Source organism: Somniosus microcephalus, chromosome 4, assembly GCF_052327205.1.
Source record: "Somniosus microcephalus isolate GS21.2 chromosome 4, FLI_Smic_1.0, whole genome shotgun sequence".
In the NCBI taxonomy this organism is placed as follows: domain Eukaryota; kingdom Metazoa; phylum Chordata; class Chondrichthyes; order Squaliformes; family Somniosidae; genus Somniosus; species Somniosus microcephalus.
In genome coordinates this window covers 164,446,322-164,470,207 of record NC_140990.1, presented here as the reverse complement: position 1 = coordinate 164,470,207, position 23,886 = coordinate 164,446,322, and the positions used below count along the sequence as shown (strand labels likewise).

The 23,886-nt window shown below is 51.9% G+C and overlaps 1 non-coding gene across 1 annotated transcript; it reads left to right on the top strand.

Annotated features, from left to right (window-relative positions):
• Positions 1–541: 541 nt before the first annotated feature.
• On the top strand, positions 542–614 carry trnai-uau (transfer RNA isoleucine (anticodon UAU)). The gene has a single exon. It is a non-coding gene; the product is annotated as a tRNA-Ile (tRNA).
• Positions 615–23,886: the final 23,272 nt, after the last annotated feature.

The following is a 23,886-nucleotide window of genomic DNA, read 5'->3' as shown; positions in this document are numbered from 1 at the left end:
CAATCTAAAAGAGTATTTTAAATTTATGCTAAAAGATCATTATAAGGCTCTGTGGATGTTTTATTCAGAAAGGAATTTAAGGACAGTATTTTACAACCAATTTTTAAAGTACAATTGATTAATATATGTTGCAGGTGACAAATTAAACTTCAGGTTTTGATGTTAAAAGGTGGTTGCGGAATGGCTGTGCAGAGCGGTGGAATTTTTTTTATATCATACAATGTAATGATCACGATGTTGTAAATGTTCTTAATGTTCAATAAAGTATAATAAAAAAAAAGTGGGTAGCACACTCGCCTCTGAGTCAGAAGGTTGTGGGTTCAAGTCCCACTCCAGGGACTTGAGCACATAAAGCTAGGCTGATACTCCTGTGCAGTGCTGAGCGAGTGTTGCACTGTCGGAGGTGCCGTCTTTAGGACGAGACGTTAAACCGAGGCCCCGTCTGCTCTCTCAGGTGGATGTAAAAGATCCCATGGCACTATTTTAAAGGGGAGCAGTGGAGTTATCCTCGGTGTCCTGGCCAATATTTATCCACGCAGATGGCTCCGTAGCTCAGGGGTTAGAGCACTGGCCTTATAAACCAGGGGTTGTGAGTTCAAATCTCACTGGGGCCTACTCAATTTAGTGACGTATCTTGGCCGAGCGGTCTAAGGTGCTCGATTTAAGACTCCAATTCCATGATCAGCCATGATCTCATTGAATGGCGGAGCAGGCTCGAAGGGCCGAATGGCCTATTCCTGCTCTTATCTTCTATGTTTCTATACACCAGCCCGGATACACTCGCTCATTATACATCCTGCCCATTATGCACCCAACACATAATACACCCTACCCATTATACATGTGCCCGTTAAACACCCTGCCAGTTATGCATCTGACCGTTATGCGGCCCACCCGTTATACAGCTCGCCTGTTATACACCCCGCACATTATACAACCCGCCCATTATGCACCCCGTCCGTTATACAGCTCGCCCGTTATAAACCCACCCATTATACACCCTGCCCGTTGTACAACGTGCCCGTTATGCAACCTGCCCGTTACACACGCCGCCCATTATACACCCCGCCATTTACACATCCCCATTATAAACCCCGCCCGTTCTAAACCCGTCCATTATACACCCTGCCCGTTATACAACCTGCCCATTATACACCCCGCCCGTTATACACCCCGCCTGATATACACCCCGCCCATTATACACCCCGCCCATTATACACCCCGCCTGATATACACCCCGCCCATTATACACCCCGCCCGTTATACACCCCGCCTGATATACACCCCGCCCATTATACACCCCGCCGTTTAAACATCCCCTGTTATAAACCCCGCCCGTTATACACCCACCCATTATAAACCCCGCCCGTTATACACCCGCCCGTTATACAACACGGCCGTTATACACCATGCCTGTTGAACACTCCGTCCATTATACAACAACTGATTATACACCCTGTCTGTTATACACCCCGCCCGCTATAGACCCCGCCCATTATAAATCCTGCCCTTTATACACCTGCCCATTATGCATCCCGCCCGTTATACACCCCGCCCGTTATAAACGCTGCCCGTTATACACCCACCTGTTATACACCCCACCATTATATATCCGCCCGTTATAAACCATGCCCGTTATGAACCCCGCCCATTATACACCCCACCCGTTATACACACTGCCTGTTATGGACCATGCCCATTATACAGCCCGCCCGTTATACACCCCACCCGTTATACACCCCACCCGTTATAAACACGCCCATTATACACCCCGCTCACATTACACCCCGCCTATTATACACCGCGCCCCTTACAACCTACGCCCATTATACACCCCGCCTGTTATACACCTTGCCCGTTATACATCCCAGCCATTATAGACCCCGTCCATTATACACCCCACCTGTTATAAACTCGCACGTTATACACCTGCCCGTTATACACTCTGCCTGTTATACACCCCGCCTGTTATACACCCAAGCAGTTATACACCCAGCCCGTTATACACCATGCCCATTATATACCCTGCCCGTTATACACACCCCGGTTATACACCCCACCCGTTAGACACCCCACCCGTTATACACCCGCCCGTTATACACCCGCCCGTTATACACCTGCCCGTTAAACACCCCGCCCGTTATACACTCACCCGTTATACACCCCACCGTTATACATCGGCCTGTTATACACTCCACCCATTATACATCTACCCGTGAAACATCCCGCCCGGTATACACCTACCCGTTATACAACCCATCTGTTATGCATCTGCCCGTTATACACCCCGACCGTTATACAGCCCGCCTGTTATACACCCGCCTGTTATACACCCGCCCGATATACACCCCGCCAGTTATACACCTGCCCGTTATACACCCCGCAAAGCATACAACCCGCCTATTATACACCCCATCCGTTATACAGCTTGTCCGTTATAAACCCGTCCGTTATAAACCCGCCCATTATACACCCTGCCCGTTTTACAACGTGCCCGTTATACACCACGCCCGTCATACACCCAGCCCGTTGTACACCCCGCCCGTTATACACCCGCCCGTTATACACCCCACCATTATACAAAAGCCAGTTATACACCCGCCCGTTATACACCCCACCCGTTATACACCCACCCGTTATACACCCACCCGTTATACACCCCACCCATTATACACCCACCCGTTATACACCCACCCGTTATACACCCACCCGTTATACACCCCACCCATTATACCCCCGCCCACTATACACCAGCCCATTATACACCCCACCCGTTATACAACCGCCCGTTATACACCCCACCCGTTATACACCCAGCCCATTATACACACCCCGGTTATACACGCCGCCCGTTATACACCCCACCCATTATACCCCCGCCCGTTATACACCCCGCCCGTTATACACCACGCCCGTTATACACCCCGCCCGTTATACCCCCGCCTGTTATACACCAGCCCGTTATACACACCACCCATTATACATCTGCCCGTTATACACCCAACCGTTATACACACCGCCCGTTATACAACCTGCTCGTTATACACCCGCCCGTTATACACCCCACACATTATACCCCTGTCTGTTATACACCCTGCCCGTTATATAGCCCGCCCCTTATACACCCCACCCGTTATACACCCGCCCATTATACACCCCGCCCGTTATACACCCCACACATTATACCCCTGTCTGTTATACACCAGCCCAGTTTACACCCCACCCGTTATACATCATGCCCGTTATACACCCCGCCCATTATACACCCGCCCATTATACATCCTGCCCATTATACACCCGCCCGTTATACACCCGCCCATTATGCACCTCGCCCGGTACACACCCCGCCTGTTATACACCGCGCCTGTTATAAACCACGTCCATTATATACCACGCCTCTTATACACCCCGCCCGTTATAGACCCGCCTGTTATACACCGCGCCTGTTATAAACCACGTCCATTATATACCACGCCTGTTATACACCCCATCCGTTATAGACCCGCCTGTTATAAACCCTGCCCGTTATAAATCCCACCCATTATACACCCGCCCATTATAAACCCCGCCCGTTATACAACCCGCCCGTTATACACCCACTTGTTATACACCAGCCCGTTATAAACAGTGCCCGTTATACACCCCGCCCGTTATACACTCCGCCCGTTATACACCGCCCATTATACACCCTGCACGTTATACACTCCGCCCGTTATACACCGCCCATTATACACCCTGCACGTTATACACCCCGCCCGTTATAAACCACCCATTATACACCCTGCACGTTATACACCCCGCCCGTTATACACTCCGCCCGTTATACACCGCCCGTTATACACCCTGCACGTTATACACCCTGCCCGTTATACAACACAGCCGTTATACACCATGCCTGTTATACACTCCGTCCGTTATACAACAACTGATTATACACCCTGTCCGTTATACACCCCGCCCGCTATACACCCCGCCCATTATAAATCCCGCCCTTTATGCACCTGCCCATTATACATCCCGCCCGTTATACACCCCGCCCGTTATAAACGCTGCCCGTTATACACCCACCTGTTATACACCCCACCATTATATATCCGCCCGTTATAAACCATGCCCGTTATGAACCCCGCCCATTATACACCCCACCCGTTATACACACTGCCTGTTATGGACCATGCCCATTATACAGCCCGCCCGTTATACACCCCACCCGTTATACACCCCACCCGTTATAAACACGCCCATTATACACCCCGCTCACATTACACCCCGCCTATTATACACCGCGCCCCTTACAACCTACGCCCATTATACACCCCGCCTGTTATACACCTTGCCCGTTATACATCCCAGCCATTATAGACCCCGTCCATTATACACCCCACCCGTTATAAACTCGCACGTTATACACCTGCCCGTTATACACTCTGCCTGTTATACACCCCGCCTGTTATACACCCAAGCAGTTATACACCCAGCCCGTTATACACCATGCCCATTATATACCCTGCCCGTTATACACACCCCGGTTATACACCCCACCCGTTAGACACCCCACCCGTTATACACCCGCCCGTTATACACCCGCCCGTTATACACCTGCCCGTTAAACACCCCGCCCGTTATACACTCACCCGTTATACACCCCACCGTTATACATCGGCCTGTTATACACTCCACCCATTATACATCTACCCGTGAAACATCCCGCCCGGTATACACCTACCCGTTATACAACCCATCTGTTATGCATCTGCCCGTTATACACCCCGACCGTTATACAGCCCGCCTGTTATACACCCGCCTGTTATACACCCGCCCGATATACACCCCGCCAGTTATACACCCGCCCGTTATACACCCCGCAAAGCATACAACCCGCCTATTATACACCCCATCCGTTATACAGCTTGTCCGTTATAAACCCGCCCATTATACACCCTGCCCGTTTTACAACGTGCCCGTTATACACCACGCCCGTCATACACCCAGCCCGTTGTACACCCCGCCCGTTATACAACCGCCCGTTATACACCCCACCATTATACAAAAGCCAGTTATACACCCGCCCGTTATACACCCCACCCGTTATACACCCACCCGTTATACACCCACCCGTTATACACCCCACCCATTATACACCCACCCGTTATACACCCACCCGTTATACACCCACCCGTTATACACCCCACCCATTATACCCCCGCCCACTATACACCAGCCCATTATACACCCCACCCGTTATACAACCGCCCGTTATACACCCCACCCGTTATACACCCAGCCCATTATACACACCCCGGTTATACACGCCGCCCGTTATACACCCCACCCATTATACCCCCGCCCGTTATACACCCCGCCCGTTATACACCACGCCCGTTATACACCCCGCCCATTATACCCCCGCCTGTTATACACCAGCCCGTTATACACACCACCCATTATACATCTGCCCGTTATACACCCAACCGTTATACACACCACCCGTTATACAACCTGCTCGTTATACACCCGCCCGTTATACACCCCACACATTATACCCCTGTCTGTTATACACCCTGCCCGTTATATAGCCCGCCCCTTATACACCCCACCCGTTATACACCCGCCCATTATACACCCCGCCCGTTATACACCCCACACATTATACCCCTGTCTGTTATACACCAGCCCAGTTTACACCCCACCCGTTATACATCATGCCCGTTATACACCCCGCCCATTATACACCCGCCCATTATACATCCTGCCCATTATACACCCGCCCGTTATACACCCGCCCATTATGCACCTCGCCCGGTACACACCCCGCCTGTTATACACCGCGCCTGTTATAAACCACGTCCATTATATACCACGCCTCTTATACACCCCGCCCGTTATAGACCCGCCTGTTATACACCGCGCCTGTTATAAACCACGTCCATTATATACCACGCCTGTTATACACCCCATCCGTTATAGACCCGCCTGTTATAAACCCTGCCCGTTATAAATCCCACCCATTATACACCCGCCCATTATAAACCCGGCCCGTTATACAACCCGCCCGTTATACACCCACTTGTTATACACCAGCCCGTTATAAACAGTGCCCGTTATACACCCCGCCCGTTATACACTCCGCCCGTTATACACCGCCCATTATACACCCTGCACGTTATACACCCCGCCCGTTATACACCACCCATTATACACCCTGCACGTTATACACCCCGCCCGTTATACACTCCGCCCGTTATACACCGCCCGTTATACACCCTGCACGTTATACACCCTGCCCGTTATACAACACAGCCGTTATACACCATGCCTGTTATACACTCCGTCCATTATACAACAACTGATTATACACCCTGTCCGTTATACACCCCGCCCGCTATACACCCCGCCCATTATAAATCCCGCCCTTTATGCACCTGCCCATTATACATCCCGCCCGTTATACACCCCGCCCGTTATAAACGCTGCCCGTTATACACCCCGCCCATTATACACCCCGCCCGTTATAAACGCTGCCCGTTATACACCCCGCCCGTTATACACCCCGCCCGTTATACTCCCACCCGTTATACACCCCACCATTATATATCCGCCCGTTATAAACCATGCCCGTTATAAACCACGCCGATTATACACCCCGCCCATTATACACCCCGCCCGTTATACACACTGCCTGTTATGCACCATGCCCATTATATACCCCACCCATTATACAACCCACCATTATATTTCCACCCGTTATAAACCATGCCCGTTATAAACCACGCCCATTATACACCCCGCCCGTTATACACCCCACCCGTTATACGCCCCACCCGTTATACACCCCACCCTTTATACACCCCACCCGTTATAAACACGCCCGTTATACACCCCGCCCATTTTACACCCCGCCTGTTATATACCGCGCCCCTTACAACCCATGCCCATTATACACCCCGCCTGTTATACATCCCACCCATTATAGACCCCGCCCATTATACACCCCACCTGTTATAAACTCGCACGTTATACACCTGCCCGTTATACACCCAGCCCGTTATACACCATGCCCATTATACACCCTGCCCGTTATACACACCCCGGTTATACACACCGCCCGTTATACACCCCACCCGTTATACACCCGCCCGTTATACACCCGCCCGTTAAACACCCCGCCCGTTATACACCCACCCGTTATACATCCCACCGTTATACATCGGCCTGTTATACACTCCACCCATTATACATCTGCCCGTTATACACCCAACCGTTATACACACCGCCCGTTATACAACCTGCTCGTTATACACCCGCCCGTTATACACCCCACACATTATACCCCTGTCTGTTATACACCCTGCCCGTTATATAGCCCGCCCCTTATACACCCCACCCGTTATACACCCCACCCGTTATACACCCGCCCATTATACACCCCGCCCGTTATACACCCCACACATTATACCCCTGTCTGTTATACACCAGCCCAGTTTACACCCCACCCGTTATACATCATGCCCGTTATACACCCCGCCCATTATACACCCGCCCATTATACATCCTGCCCATTATACACCCGCCCGTTATACACCCGCCCATTATGCACCTCGCCCGGTACACACCCCGCCTGTTATACACCGCGCCTGTTATAAACCACGTCCATTATATACCACGCCTCTTATACACCCCGCCCGTTATAGACCCGCCTGTTATACACCGCGCCTGTTATAAACCACGTCCATTATATACCACGCCTGTTATACACCCCATCCGTTATAGACCCGCCTGTTATAAACCCTGCCCGTTATAAATCCCACCCATTATACACCCGCCCATTATAAACCCGGCCCGTTATACAACCCGCCCGTTATACACCCACTTGTTATACACCAGCCCGTTATAAACAGTGCCCGTTATACACCCCGCCCGTTATACACTCCGCCCGTTATACACCGCCCATTATACACCCTGCACGTTATACACCCCGCCCGTTATACACCACCCATTATACACCCTGCACGTTATACACCCCGCCCGTTATACACTCCGCCCGTTATACACCGCCCGTTATACACCCTGCACGTTATACACCCTGCCCGTTATACAACACAGCCGTTATACACCATGCCTGTTATACACTCCGTCCGTTATACAACAACTGATTATACACCCTGTCCGTTATACACCCCGCCCGCTATACACCCCGCCCATTATAAATCCCGCCCTTTATGCACCTGCCCATTATACATCCCGCCCGTTATACACCCCGCCCGTTATAAACGCTGCCCGTTATACACCCCGCCCATTATACACCCTGCCCGTTATAAACGCTGCCCGTTATACACCCCGCCCGTTATACACCCCGCCCGTTATACTCCCACCCGTTATACACCCCACCATTATATATCCGCCCGTTATAAACCATGCCCGTTATAAACCACGCCGATTATACACCCCGCCCATTATACACCCCGCCCGTTATACACACTGCCTGTTATGCACCATGCCCATTATATACCCCACCCATTATACAACCCACCATTATATATCCACCCGTTATAAACCATGCCCGTTATAAACCACGCCCATTATACACCCCGCCCGTTATACACCCCACCCGTTATACGCCCCACCCGTTATACACCCCACCCGTTATACACCCCACCCGTTATAAACACGCCCGTTATACACCCCGCCCATTTTACACCCCGCCTGTTATATACCGCGCCCCTTACAACCCATGCCCATTATACACCCCGCCTGTTATACATCCCACCCATTATAGACCCCGCCCATTATACACCCCACCTGTTATAAACTCGCACGTTATACACCTGCCCGTTATACACCCAGCCCGTTATACACCATGCCCATTATACACCCTGCCCGTTATACACACCCCGGTTATACACACCGCCCGTTATACACCCCACCCGTTATACACCCGCCCGTTATACACCCGCCCGTTAAACACCCCGCCCGTTATACACCCACCCGTTATACATCCCACCGTTATACATCGGCCTGTTATACACTCCACCCATTATACATCTGCCCGTTATACACCCAACCGTTATACACACCGCCCGTTATACAACCTGCTCGTTATACACCCGCCCGTTATACACCCCACACATTATACCCCTGTCTGTTATACACCCTGCCCGTTATATAGCCCGCCCCTTATACACCCCACCCGTTATACACCCCACCCGTTATACACCCGCCCATTATACACCCCGCCTGTTATACACCCCACACATTATACCCCTGTCTGTTATACACCAGCCCAGTTTACACCCCACCCGTTATACATCATGCCCGTTATACACCCCGCCCATTATACACCCGCCCATTATACATCCTGCCCATTATACACCCGCCCGTTATACACCCGCCCATTATGCACCTCGCCCGGTACACACCCCGCCTGTTATACACCGCGCCTGTTATAAACCACGTCCATTATATACCACGCCTCTTATACACCCCGCCCGTTATAGACCCGCCTGTTATACACCGCGCCTGTTATAAACCACGTCCATTATATACCACGCCTGTTATACACCCCATCCGTTATAGACCCGCCTGTTATAAACCCTGCCCGTTATAAATCCCACCCATTATACACCCGCCCATTATAAACCCGGCCCGTTATACAACCCGCCCGTTATACACCCACTTGTTATACACCAGCCCGTTATAAACAGTGCCCGTTATACACCCCGCCCGTTATACACTCCGCCCGTTATACACCGCCCATTATACACCCTGCACGTTATACACCCCGCCCGTTATACACCACCCATTATACACCCTGCACGTTATACACCCCGCCCGTTATACACTCCGCCCGTTATACACCGCCCGTTATACACCCTGCACGTTATACACCCTGCCCGTTATACAACACAGCCGTTATACACCATGCCTGTTATACACTCCGTCCGTTATACAACAACTGATTATACACCCTGTCCGTTATACACCCCGCCCGCTATACACCCCGCCCATTATAAATCCCGCCCTTTATGCACCTGCCCATTATACATCCCGCCCGTTATACACCCCGCCCATTATAAACGCTGCCCGTTATACACCCCGCCCATTATACACCCCGCCCGTTATAAACGCTGCCCGTTATACACCCCGCCCGTTATACACCCCGCCCGTTATACTCCCACCCGTTATACACCCCACCATTATATATCCGCCCGTTATAAACCATGCCCGTTATAAACCACGCCGATTATACACCCCGCCCATTATACACCCCGCCCGTTATACACACTGCCTGTTATGCACCATGCCCATTATATACCCCACCCATTATACAACCCACCATTATATATCCACCCGTTATAAACCATGCCCGTTATAAACCACGCCCATTATACACCCCGCCCGTTATACACCCCACCCGTTATACGCCCCACCCGTTATACACCCCACCCGTTATACACCCCACCCGTTATAAACACGCCCGTTATACACCCCGCCCATTTTACACCCCGCCTGTTATATACCGCACCCCTTACAACCCATGCCCATTATACACCCCGCCTGTTATACATCCCACCCATTATAGACCCCGCCCATTATACACCCCACCTGTTATAAACTCGCACGTTATACACCTGCCCGTTATACACCCAGCCCGTTATACACCATGCCCATTATACACCCTGCCCGTTATACACACCCCGGTTATACACACCGCCCGTTATACACCCCACCCGTTATACACCCGCCCGTTATACACCCGCCCGTTAAACACCCCGCCCGTTATACACCCACCCGTTATACATCCCACCGTTATACATCGGCCTGTTATACACTCCACCCATTATACATCTGCCCGTTATACACCCAACCGTTATACACACCGCCCGTTATACAACCTGCTCGTTATACACCCGCCCGTTATACACCCCACACATTATACCCCTGTCTGTTATACACCCTGCCCGTTATATAGCCCGCCCCTTATACACCCCACCCGTTATACACCCCACCCGTTATACACCCGCCCATTATACACCCCGCCCGTTATACACCCCACACATTATACCCCTGTCTGTTATACACCAGCCCAGTTTACACCCCACCCGTTATACATCATGCCCGTTATACACCCCGCCCATTATACACCCGCCCATTATACATCCTGCCCATTATACACCCGCCCGTTATACACCCGCCCATTATGCACCTCGCCCGGTACACACCCCGCCTGTTATACACCGCGCCTGTTATAAACCACGTCCATTATATACCACGCCTCTTATACACCCCGCCCGTTATAGACCCGCCTGTTATACACCGCGCCTGTTATAAACCACGTCCATTATATACCACGCCTGTTATACACCCCATCCGTTATAGACCCGCCTGTTATAAACCCTGCCCGTTATAAATCCCACCCATTATACACCCGCCCATTATAAACCCGGCCCGTTATACAACCCGCCCGTTATACACCCACTTGTTATACACCAGCCCGTTATAAACAGTGCCCGTTATACACCCCGCCCGTTATACACTCCGCCCGTTATACACCGCCCATTATACACCCTGCACGTTATACACCCCGCCCGTTATACACCACCCATTATACACCCTGCACGTTATACACCCCGCCCGTTATACACTCCGCCCGTTATACACCGCCCGTTATACACCCTGCACGTTATACACCCTGCCCGTTATACAACACAGCCGTTATACACCATGCCTGTTATACACTCCGTCCGTTATACAACAACTGATTATACACCCTGTCCGTTATACACCCCGCCCGCTATACACCCCGCCCATTATAAATCCCGCCCTTTATGCACCTGCCCATTATACATCCCGCCCGTTATACACCCCGCCCGTTATAAACGCTGCCCGTTATACACCCCGCCCATTATACACCCCGCCCGTTATAAACGCTGCCCGTTATACACCCCGCCCGTTATACACCCCGCCCGTTATACTCCCACCCGTTATACACCCCACCATTATATATCCGCCCGTTATAAACCATGCCCGTTATAAACCACGCCGATTATACACCCCGCCCATTATACACCCCGCCCGTTATACACACTGCCTGTTATGCACCATGCCCATTATATACCCCACCCATTATACAACCCACCATTATATATCCACCCGTTATAAACCATGCCCATTATAAACCACACCCATTATACACCCCGCCCGTTATACACCCCACCCGTTATACGCCCCACCCGTTATACACCCCACCCGTTATACACCCCACCCGTTATAAACACGCCCGTTATACACCCCGCCCATTTTACACCCCGCCTGTTATATACCGCACCCCTTACAACCCATGCCCATTATACACCCCGCCTGTTATACATCCCACCCATTATAGACCCCGCCCATTATACACCCCACCTGTTATAAACTCGCACGTTATACACCTGCCCGTTATACACCCAGCCCGTTATACACCATGCCCATTATACACCCTGCCCGTTATACACACCCCGGTTATACACACCGCCCGTTATACACCCCACCCGTTATACACTCGCCCGTTATACACCCGCCCGTTAAACACCCCGCCCGTTATACACCCACCCGTTATACATCCCACCGTTATACATCGGCCTGTTATACACTCCACCCATTATACACCCGCATGTTATACACCCCGCCCATTATACAGCCCACCCATTAAACATCCTGCCCATTATGCACCCCGTCCGTAATACACCCGCCTGTTATACACCCCGCCCGTTATACACCCCGCCCGTTATACATCCCACCGTTATACACCTGCCCGTTATACACCCAGCCCGTTATACACCCAGCCCGTTATACACCACGCCCGTTATACACCCCGCCCGTTATACACCCCGCCCGTTATACACCCCGCCCGTTATACACCCAGCCCGTTATACACCCAGCCCGTTATACACCCCGCCCGTTATACACCCCGCCCGTTATACACCCCGCCCGTTATACACCACGCCCGTTATACACCCCACCCATTATACACACAACCCGTTATACACCCCGCCCGTTATACACCCAGCCCGTTATACACCACGCCCGTTATACACCCCACCCGTTATACACCCCGCCCGTTATACACCCCGCCCGTTATACACCCAGCCCGTTATACACCACGCCCGTTATACACCACGCCCGTTATACACCCCACCCGTTATACACCCCGCCCGTTATACACCCCGCCCGTTATATACCACGCCCGTTATACACCCCGCCCGTTATACACACAACCCGTTATACACCCAGCCCGTTATACACCACGCCCGTTATGCACCTCGCCCATTATACACCCCGCCCATTATGCACCCCACCGGTATACACCCGTCCGTTATACACCCCGCCCGTTATACACCCCGCCCGTTATACACCACACCCATTATACATCCGCCCATTATACACCCTACCCGTTATATACCACGCCTGTTATATACCAGCCCGTTATACACCTCACCCATTATACAACCACCCATTATACATCCCGCCCGTTATACACCCCGCCCGTTATAAACGCTGCCCGTTATACACCCCGCCCATTATACACCCTGCCCGTTATAAACGCTGCCCGTTATACACCCCGCCCGTTATACACCCCGCCCGTTATACTCCCACCCGTTATACACCCCACCATTATATATCCGCCCGTTATAAACCATGCCCGTTATAAACCACGCCGATTATACACCCCGCCCATTATACACCCCGCCCGTTATACACACTGCCTGTTATGCACCATGCCCATTATATACCCCACCCATTATACAACCCACCATTATATATCCACCCGTTATAAACCATGCCCGTTATAAACCACACCCATTATACACCCCGCCCGTTATACACCCCACCCGTTATACGCCCCACCCGTTATACACCCCACCCGTTATACACCCCACCCGTTATAAACACGCCCGTTATACACCCCGCCCATTTTACACCCCGCCTGTTATATACCGCACCCCTTACAACCCATGCCCATTATACACCCCGCCTGTTATACATCCCACCCATTATAGACCCCGCCCATTATACACCCCACCTGTTATAAACTCGCACGTTATACACCTGCCCGTTATACACCCAGCCCGTTATACACCATGCCCATTATACACCCTGCCCGTTATACACACCCCGGTTATACACACCGCCCGTTATACACCCCACCCGTTATACACTCGCCCGTTATACACCCGCCCGTTAAACACCCCGCCCGTTATACACCCACCCGTTATACATCCCACCGTTATACATCGGCCTGTTATACACTCCACCCATTATACACCCGCATGTTATACACCCCGCCCATTATACAGCCCACCCATTAAACATCCTGCCCATTATGCACCCCGTCCGTAATACACCCGCCTGTTATACACCCGCCCGTTATACACCCTACCCGTTATACACCCGCCCGTTATACACCCGCCCGTTAATCACCCCGCCCATTATACACCCACCCGTTAATCACCCCACCATTATACTTCGGCCTGTTATACACTCCACCCATTATACATCTGCCCGTTAAACACCCCGCCCATTATACACCTACCCGTTATACACCCCACCGTTATACACCCCACCCATTGGACCCCCACCTGTTATACACACAGCCCGTTATACACCATGCCCATTAAATATCCGGTCCGTTATACACCCACCCGTTATATACCCCGCCCTTTATACACCCCACATGTAATACACCCGCCCGTTATACACCCCACCCTTTATACACCCCTCACATAATACACCCGCCCGCTATACACCTCCCCATTATACACCCCACCCGCTATACACCTCCCCATTATACACCCCGCCCGTTATACACCCGTGCGTTATACACCCCACCCGTTATACACCCCACCCGTTATACACCCGCCCGTTATACACCCGCCCGTTAATCACCCCGCCCGTTATACACCCACCCGTTATATACCCCGCCCTTTATACACCCCACACGCAATACACCCGCCCGTTATACACCCCACCCTTTATACACCCCTCACATAATACACCCGCCCATTATACACCCCGCCCGCTATACACCTCCCCATTATACACCCCACCCGCTATACACCTCCCCATTATACACCCCGCCCGTTAATCACCCCGCCCGTTATACACCCACCCGTTATACACCCCACCATTATACTTCGGCCTGTTATACACTCCACCCATTATACATCTGCCCGTTAAACACCCCGCCCGTTATACAGCCCACCTGTTATACACCCGCCTGTTATACACCCGCCCGATATACACCCCACCCGTTATACACCCTGCCCATTCTACACCCCGCAAATTATACAACCCGTCCATTATACACCCATCCGTTATACAGCTCGCCCGTTATAAACCCGCCCATTATACACCCTGCCCGTTGTACAACGTGCCCGTTATACACCACGCCTGTTATACACCCCGCCCGTTATACACCATGCACATTACACACCCCACCTTTTATACTCCCACCAGTTATACACCAGCCCATTATACACCCAGCCCATTATACACCCCGCCCGTTATACACCCGCCCGTTATACACCCCACCATTATACAAAAGCCAGCTATACACCCGCCCGTTATACACCCCACCCGTTATACACCCACCCGCTATACACCCACCCGTTATACTCCCCGCCCGTTATACACCCCACCCATTATAACCCCGCCCGCTATACGCCAGCCCGTTATACACCCCACCCGTTATATACCCGCCCGTTATACACCCTGCCCATTATACACACAGCCCGTTATACACGACGCACAATATACACGCCGCCCATTATACACCCCACCCATTATACCCCCGCCCGTTATACACCACGCCCGTTATACACCCCGCCCGTTATACACCACACCCGTTATACAACCCAACCGTTATACCCCCGCCTGTTATACACCAGCCCATTATACACACCACCCATTATACATCTGCCCGTTATACACCCACCCGTTATACACCCCGCCCGTTATACAGCCCACACATTATACTCCTGTCTGTTATACACCAGCCCAGTATACACCCCACCCGTTATACATCATGCCCGTTATACACCCTGCCCATTATACACCCGGCCATTATACATCCTGCCCATTATACACCCCGCCTGTTATACACCCGCCCATTATAAACCACGTCCATTATATACCACACCTGTTATACACCCCGCCCATTATAGACCCCCCTGTTATAAACCCCGCCTGTTATAAATCCCACCCATTATACACCCGCCCATTATAAATCCCGCCCGTTATACAACCCACCCGTTATACACCCACTTGTTATACACCAGCCTGTTATAAGCAGTGCCCGTTATACACCCGCCCTTTATACACACCGTTCGTTATACACCCTGCCCATTATACACCTTGCCCGTTATACACCCTGCACGTTATACGCCCCACCCGTAATACACCCTGCACTTTATACACCCTGCCCCTTATACACCCTGCACGTTATACACCCCGCCCGTTATACACCCGCCCGTTATACACCCTGCCCGTTATACGCCCTGCCCGTTACACACCCCACCCCTTATACACCCTGCCCTTTATACACCCCACCCGTTATATACACCGCCCATTAAACACCCGCCCATTATACACCCCGCCCGTTATACACCCCGCCCGTTACACACCCCGTCAGTTATACCGCCGGCCTATATACACCAGCATGTTAGACACCCTACCATTTTACATCCACCCATTATACACCCGCCTGTTATTCACCCCACCCGTTATACATCCGCCCGTTACACACCCAGCCAGTTTGCACCCGGCCCATTATAGACCCAACCCATTATACGCCCCGTCCCTTATACACCATTATCGTTACACACCCTGCCTGTTGTACATCCACCCCTTATACACCCCGCCCGTTATACACCCCGCCCGTTATACACCCCGCCCATTATATACCCCGCCCGTTATACACCCCGCCCGTTATACACCACGCCCCTTATACACCCTGCCCGTTATACACCCCGCCCCTTATACACCCCGCCCCTTATACACCCTGCCCCTTATACACCCTGCCCGTTATACACCCTGCCCGTTATACACCCAGCCCGTTATACACCACGCCCGTTATACACCCCGCCCGTTATACACCCCGCCCGTTATACACCCCGCCCGTTATACACCCAGCCCGTTATACACCCAGCCCGTTATACACCCCGCCCGTTATACACCCCGCCCGTTATACACCCCGCCCGTTATACACCACGCCCGTTATACACCCCACCCATTATACACACAACCCGTTATACACCCCGCCCGTTATACACCCAGCCCGTTATACACCACGCCCGTTATACACCCCACCCGTTATACACCCCGCCCGTTATACACCCCGCCCGTTATACACCCAGCCCGTTATACACCACGCCCGTTATACACCACGCCCGTTATACACCCCACCCGTTATACACCCCGCCCGTTATACACCCCGCCCGTTATATACCACGCCCGTTATACACCCCGCCCGTTATACACACAACCCGTTATACACCCAGCCCGTTATACACCACGCCCGTTATGCACCTCGCCCATTATACACCCCGCCCATTATGCACCCCACCGGTATACACCCGTCCGTTATACACCCCGCCCGTTATACACCCCGCCCGTTATACACCACACCCATTATACATCCGCCCATTATACACCCTACCCGTTATATACCACGCCTGTTATATACCAGCCCGTTATACACCTCACCCATTATACAACCACCCGTTATACACCCCGCCCGTTATACCCCCGCATGTTATACACCAGCCTGTTATACATCCCCCCGTTATACACCACGCCCGTTATACCCCCGCCTGTTATACACCAGCCTGTTATACATCCCCCCGTTATACACCACGCCCGTTATACCCCCGCCTGTTATACACCAGCCTGTTATACACCCGCCCGTTATGCACCCCACCATTATACACCCGCCTGTTATACATCCGCCCGTTATACACCCGCCTGTTATACACCCCACCCGTTATACACCCAGCCCGTTATACACCCGCCCGTTATACACCCAGCCCATTATACACCCGCCCGTTATACACCCCACCCATTACAATGCCGCTCGTTATAGACCCTGCTCATTATACACCCTACCCGTTATACCCCCCCATTATGCACCCCGCCTGTTATACACTCCACTCATTATACCACCGCCCATTATACACCCCATCCGTTATACACCAGCCCGTTATACACCCCACCTGTTATACACCACGCCCATTATACACCCTGCCCGATATACACCCACCTGTTATACACCCGCCCATTATAAACACTGCCCGTTATACACCCTGACCGTTATACACACCGCCCCTTCTACACACCGCCGTTATACACCCCGTCCGTTATACACCCCGCCCGTTATACACCCCGCCCGTTATGCACCATGCCCATTATACACCCCGCCCGTTATACACCCCGCCCGTTATGCACCATGCCCATTATACACCCTGCCCATTATACATCCTGCCCGTTATACACCTGCCCGTTATACACCCCACCCATTATTCATTTGCCCGTTATACACCCTGCCTATTATACACCCGCCTGCTTAACACCCTGCCCGTTAACCACCCCACACATTATACCCCGTCCGTTATACACCAGCCCGTCACACACCCCACCAGTTATACAACCGCCCATTATACACCCCACTCGTTATACTCCCGCCCGTTATACACCAGCCCGTTCTACACCCCACCCATTGTACACCCGCCCGTTATGCACCATGCCCGTTAAACACCCCGCCCGTTATTCACCCACCCGTTATACACCCTGCCCTTTATACGCCCTGCCCGTTACACACCCCACCCCTTATACACCCTGCCCTTTATACACCCCACCCGTTATATACACCGCCCATTAAACACCCGCCCATTATACACCATGCCCGTTATACACCCCGCCCGTTATACACCCCGCCCGTTATACGCCCGCCCGTTATACACCTGCCCGTTATACACCCAACACATTATACATCTGCCCGTTATACACCCGCCTGTTATACACCCCGCCCGTTATACATCCGCCCGTTACACACTCCGTCAGTTATACCGTCGGCCTATATACACCAGCATGTTAGACACCCTACCATTTTACATCCACCCGTTATACACCCGCCTGTTATTCGCCCCACCCGTTATACATCCGCCCATTACACACCCAGCCAGTTTGCACCCGGCCCATTATAGACCCAACCCATTATACGCCCCGTCCCTTATACACCATTATCGTTACACACCCTGCCTGTTATATACCCCACCCATTATACACCCACCCATTATACAACCGTCCATTATACACCCCACCCATTATACAACCGCCCATTATACACCCCACCCATTATACCCCCACCCGTTATACACCAGCCCGTTATACACCCCACCCGTTATACCCCCGCCCGTTATACACCAGCCCGTTATACACCCCGCCTATTATACACCCGCCTGCTTTACACCCCGCTCGTTAAACACCCCACCCATTAAACCCCCGTCCGTTATACACCAGCCCGTTATGCACCCCGCCCATTATACAACCCGCCCATTATACACCCGCCCATTATACACCCTGCCCGTTGTACAACGTGCCTGTTATGCAACCCGCCCATTTCACACCCCACCCTTTATACACACCGCCCATTATACACACCGCCCATTATACACCCCGCCCATTATACACCCCGCCCTTTAATCATCCCCCGTTAAAAACCCCACCCGTTATACACCTCGCCCATTCTTAACCCACCCATTATACAACCTGCCCATTACACAACGCCCGTTATACACCCTGCCCATTATACACCCCGCCTGTTATACACCCTGCCTGATATACACCCCGCCCATTATACACCCCGCCCGTTATACACCCCGCCCTTTAAACATCCCCCGTTAAAAACCCCACCCGTTATACACCTCGCCCGTTCTAAACCCACCCATTATACAACCTGCCCATTACACAACGCCCTTTATACACCCTGCTCATTATACACCCCGCCTGATATACACCCCGCCCATGATACACCCTGCCGGTTATACACCCCGCCCTTTAAACATCCCCCCTTTATAAACCCCGCCCATTATACACCCCACGCATTCTAAACCCGCCCATTATACACCTCGCCCATTATACACCCGCCCGTTATACACCCACCCATTATACACCCCGCCCGTTATACACCCGCCCGTTATACACCCGCCCATTATACACCTCGCCCATTATACACCCGCCCATTATACACCCCACCCGTTATACACCCGCCCATTATACACCTCACCCATTATACACCCGCCTGTTATACACCCGCCCATTATACACCCTGCCCATTATACACCCGCCCATTATACACCTCGCCCGGTATACACCCCGCCTGTTATACACCGTGCCCATTATAAACCATGCCTGTTATATACCACGCCTGTTATACACCTCGCCAGTTATAGACTCGCCCGTTATATGCCCCGCCCGTTATAAATCCAGCCCAAAAGGGAGGTTGGTCATCAGCTGGTTGGTAAGTTCTCTTCCTGCTCTTTTATACCTTCAAGTTGGTAAGTCCTCTTAAATAGTGGTGTGATATCATCGATATCTGGGCAGAGGGTCTCATAACTAATAATAAGAAATTTAATTAATTATATCGCTATGGGTGGACAGGTGATGTGTTACTGTTGCGAAATGTGGGAGCTGGTGGACCCCATTGAGGCTCACGGTGAGTACATTTGCGATAAGTGTTTGCTGCTAGAGGAACTTAAACTCCATGTTAAAGAGCTTGAGACCGAGCTTCAGACACTGCGACACATCAGGGAGGGGGAGACGTTCCTGGACTCTATGATTCAGGAGGTAGTCACACCTATGAAATTAAATAATGCAGATGTAGTCCGTGGTCAGGGACAGGACGGTGTGACTACGAGTGAGGCAGGTACAGGGATCCAGGAGGTAGTGTTGAAGGAGCCGCAGCCCTTGCTCTTGCCAAGCAGGTCCGAGGTTCTTACTCCCTGTGAGGGCGGGAGCGGGGACTGCAGGGAGGATGAGCAACCTGGCCACAGCACCATGGAACAGGGGGCCATTCAAGTGGAGGGAGTAAAAAGAAATGTTGTAGTGGTAGGGGATAGTATCATTAGGGTGATAGATAGGGTTCTCTGCAGTCAAGAGCGGGAGTCCCGAAGGCTGTGTTGCCTGCCCAGTGCCAGGGTTAAGGACATCTCTTCTGGGCTGGAAAGAAACTTGGAGTGGGAGGGGGAAGATCCAGTTGTCGTGGTCCATGTTGGAACAAACGACGTAGATAGGACAAGGAAGAAGGTTCTGTTAAAGGAGTATGAGCAGCTAGGGGTCAAATTAAAAAACAGAACCTCAAGGGTAATAATCTCTGGATTATTGCCTGAGCCACGAGCGAATTTGGCTAGGATAAATAAAATTAAAGAGTTAAATGCGTGGCTCAAAGACTGGTGTGGGAGAAATGGGTTTTGCTTCTTGGGGTACTGGCACCAGTACTGGGGCAGGAGGGAGCTGTTCCGTTGGGACGGACTTCACTTGGCCAGTGCTGGGACTAGAGTCCTGGCGAATCATATAACTAGGGCTGTAGAGAGGGCATTAAACTAATTCGTGGGGGGGAGGTTTCTAGAGAGCAAATAATAAAAATGACAACGGAAAAGGTCATAGACTTAGGTAGCAGTGGGGAAATTAAAAAACAGAACGTGTCAGGAAGGGACAGAAGGTATGGAGTAAAAGGTAAAGTAGTAAAAGGGGTAAAAACAGGAACTAAGTGTCACAAAACATATTTGAAAGTTCTTTATCTGAATGCACGTAGCATTCGTAACAAAATGGATGAGTTAACGGCACAAATAATTACATATGGGTATGATCTTGTGGCCATTACAGAAACATGGCTGCAGGGTGACCATGACTGGGAATTAAACATACCAGGTTATTTAACAATCAGGAAGGACAGGCAGGAAGGAAGGGGAGGTGGGGTGGCTATGTTAATAAAGGAAGGAATCACTATAATACAGAGAAATGATATTGGGTCAAAGGAGCAGGATAGTGAAACAGTTTGGGTGGTGATAAGGAATAATAAGGGGAAAAAAACACTAGTGGGCTTAGTCTATAGGCCTCCGAACAGTTGCAACTCTGTTCGATGGAGTATTAATCTGGAAATAGTTGAGGCTTGTAATAAGGGAACAGCTATAATTATGGGGATTTTAACTATCATATTAATTGGACAAATCAAATTGGGCAGGGTAGCCTTGAGGATGAGTTCATTGAGTGTATTAGGGATGGGTTTCTTGAGCAGTGTGTAACTAAACCGACCAGGGGGCAAGCAACCTTAGATTTGGTCTTGTGTAACGAGACAGGTATACACCCCGCCTGTTATACACCGCACCCGTTATAAACCATGCCCATTATATACCACGTCTGGTATACACCCCGCCCGTTATAGACCCACCCGTTATACACCCCGCCTGTTATAAATCCCGCCCATTATACTCCCACTCGTTATAAACACCGCCCGTTATACACCCTGCCCGTTACACACCCACTTGTTATACACCCGCCCGTTAAAAACGCTGCCCGTTATACACCCTGCCCTTTATACACCCCATCCATTATACACCCAGCCCGTTATACAACCAGCCCGTTATACACTCCGCCCATTATACACCCCGCCCATTATACACCCCGCCCGTTATACACCCCTTCCATTATACACACTGCCTGTTATACACACTGCCCATTATACACCCCGCCCCTGATACACCCTGCCCGTTATACACCCCGTCCGTTATACACCCGCCCGTTATAGACCTGCCCATTATACACCCCACCCATTATACATCTGCCCATTATACACCCGCCTGTTATACACCATGCCCGTTATACACCCCACCCATTATACCCCCACCCGTTATACACCCAGCCCGTTATACACCTGCCTGTTATACACCCTACCCATTACACATCTGCCTGTTATACACCCGCCCGTTATAGACCCCGCCCATTATACACCCTACCCGTTATACACCCCACCCATTATACACCCCGCCCGTTATACACCCCATCTTGTGACGAGTGGCACTGGGTGAACCCAACTGCAGGCAGGCAAAGATAGATTTTACTAGAAACAAACAAAATAACAGCAATACAGATACAGGCTAGCAGGCCAGCAAGAGGATCACAAGGCAGTGTGAAACTCAAGACTGAGCAACGGACATAAAACTAAGCACCACTTAAATAGCAGGCATATAACCATGCACAGGTGAGTACGATTAGGAAGAAAGAAGGAAACAATTAAGAGTTCATGGTGCCCTCTGGTGGTGAGGCGAGGCAGAACCTGGGTCATTCCTGACAGGACCCCCCCCCGAGGAACAGCCCCCGACGTGCCCCCAGAAGGTCCATGGTGACGACGAAGAAAGTCCTGCACCAAGTCGTAATCCAGGATGTTCCGGTCCGGGACCCAAGAGCGTTCCTCCAGACCATATCCCTCCCAGTCCACCAGGAACTGGAGGCCCCCGCAAACCCGGCAAGAGTTCATCAGACGACGGACCGTGTAGGCAGGCTGGCCGTCGATGATGCGGGGAGCAGGGGGAGGCCTCGTGGCGGGCGCCAGGGAACTGATGGCCACTGGCCGGAGCCGGGAGACGTGGAAGGTGGGATGAATCCGCTTGGAGCGAGGCAGCTGGAGATGGTAGGACACCGGGTTGACCTTCCTCAACACCGTGAAGGGACCGATGAAACAGGGCGCCAGCTTGTGGTACTCCACCCACAGCCGGAGATCCTGAGTAGAAAGCCAGACCCTCTGATCAGGATGGAATGAAGGAGCCGGTCTGCGCCGCTTGTTGGCCTGGATCC